Below are 2,432 nucleotides of genomic sequence, written 5' to 3'. Positions count from 1 at the left end.
AGCTCTTCGCAATGCTAAAGGCTGCGGAGGTAGAAATCAAGAAGGATCATCAAGTGTTGATGGTTAACAAGACCACCAGTTTCAAGAAAAAGGGTAAAGGAAAGAAGGGGAACTTCAAGAAGAACGGCAAGCAAGTTGCTGCTCAAGTGAAAAAACCCAAGTCTGGACCTAAGCCTGAGACTGAGTGCTTCTACTGCAAAGCGACTGGTCACTTGAAGCGGAACTGCCCCAGTATTTGGCGGATAAGAAGGATGGCAAAGTGAAAGGTATATTTGATATACATGTTATTGATGTTTACCTTACTAATGCTCGTAGTAGCGCCTGGTATTTGATACTAGTTACATTGCTAATATTTGCAACTCGAAACAGGGGCTACGGATTAAGCAAAGATTGGCTAAGGACGAGGTGACGATGCGCGTGGGAAATGGTTCCAAAGTCAATGTGATCACCGTCGGCACGCTACCTCCACATCTACCTTCGGGATTAGTTTTAGACCTAAATAATTGTTATTTGGTGTCAGCGTTGAGCATGAACATTATGTCTGGATCTTTTTTAATGCAAGATGGTTATTCATTTAAATCAGAGAATAATGGTTGTTCTATTTATATGAGTAATATCTTTTATGGTCATGCACCCTTGATGAGTGGTCTATTTTTACTAAATCTTGATAGTAGTGATACACATGTTCATAGTATTGAAGCCAAAAGATATAAGTTTAATAATGATAGTGCAACTTATTTGTGGCACTGCCATTTAGGTCATATTGGTGTAAAGCGCATGAAGAAACTCCATGCTGATGGACTTTTGGAATCACTTGATGCTTGCGAACCATGCCTCATGGGCAAGATGACTAAGACTCCGTTGTCCGGAACAATGGAGTGAGCAACAGACTTGTTGGAAATAATACATACTGATGTATGTGGGCCGATGAGTGTTGATGCTCGCGGCGGGTATCGCTATTTTCTTACCTTCATAGATGATTTGAGCAGATATGGGTATATCTACTTGATGAAACATAAGTCTGAGACATTTGAAAATTTCAAAGAATTTCAAAGTGAAGTGGAAAATCATCGTAATAAGAAAATTAAGTTTCTACAATCTGATCATGGAGGTGAATATTTGAGTTATGAGTTTGGTCTTCATTTGAAACAATGCGGAATAGTTTCGCAACTCATGCCACCTGGAACACCACAACGTAATGGTGTGTCCGAACGTCGTAACCGCACTTTATTAGATATGGTGCAATCTATGATGTCTCTCACTGATTTACCGCTATCGTTTTGGGGTTATTCTTTAGAGACGGCTGCATTCACGTTAAATAGGGCACCATCGAATTTCGTTGAGACGACACCTTATGAACTGTGGTTTGGCAAGAAACCCAAGCTGTCGTTTCTTAAAGTCTGGGGCTGTGATGCTTATATGAAAAGGCTTCAACCTGATAAACTAGAACCCAAATCAGAGAACTATGTCTTCATAGGATACCCAAAGGAGACTGTTGGGTACACCTTCTATCACATATCCGAAGGCAAGATATTCGTTGATAAGAATGGATCCTTTCTAGAGAAGGAGTTTCTCTCGAAATAAGTGAGTGGAAGGAAAGTAGAACTTGACGAGGTAATTGTACCTACTCCCTTATTGGAAAGTAGTTCATCACAGAAATCAGTTCCAGTGATTCCTACACCAGTAAGTGAGGAAGCTAATGATGATGATCGTGAAACTTCTGATCAAGTTACTACCGAACCTCGTAGGTCAACGAGAGTAAGATCTGCACAATAGTGGTACGGTAATCCTGTTCTGGAGGTCATGTTACTTGACCATGACGAACCTACAAACTATGAGGAAGCGATCATGAGCCCAGGTTCCGCAAAATGGCTTGAGGCCATGAAATCTGAGATGGGATCCATGTATGAGAACAAAGTGTGGACTTTGGTTGACTTGCTCGATGATCGGCAGGCCATAGAGAATAAATGGATCTTCATGACGCTGACGGTAATGTTACTGTCTACAAAGCTCGACTTGTTGCAAAAGGTTTTCACTACTTCAAGGATTTGACTATGATGAGACCTTCTCACCCGTAGCGATGCTTAAGTCCGCCTGAATCATGTTAGAAATTGCCGTATTTTATGATTATGAAATTTGGCAAATGGATGTCAAAACTGCATTCCTTAACGGATATCTTAAAGAAGAGTTGTATATGATGCAACTAGAAGGTTTTGTCGATCCAAAAGGTGCTAACAAAGTGTGCAAGCTCCAGCGATCAAGCCTCTCGGAGTTTGAATATACGCTTTGATAGTGTGATCAAAGCATATGGTTTTATACAGACTTTTGGAGAAGCCTGTATCTACAAGAAAGTGAGTGGGAGCTCTGTAGCATTTCTGATATTATATGTGATGACATATTGCTGATCGAAAATGATACTAAAATTTTGAATA

Source organism: Triticum aestivum, chromosome 5A, assembly GCF_018294505.1.
Source record: "Triticum aestivum cultivar Chinese Spring chromosome 5A, IWGSC CS RefSeq v2.1, whole genome shotgun sequence".
Classification (NCBI taxonomy): Eukaryota; Viridiplantae; Streptophyta; class Magnoliopsida; order Poales; family Poaceae; genus Triticum; species Triticum aestivum.
Note: the sequence above shows the minus strand (reverse complement) of the source record.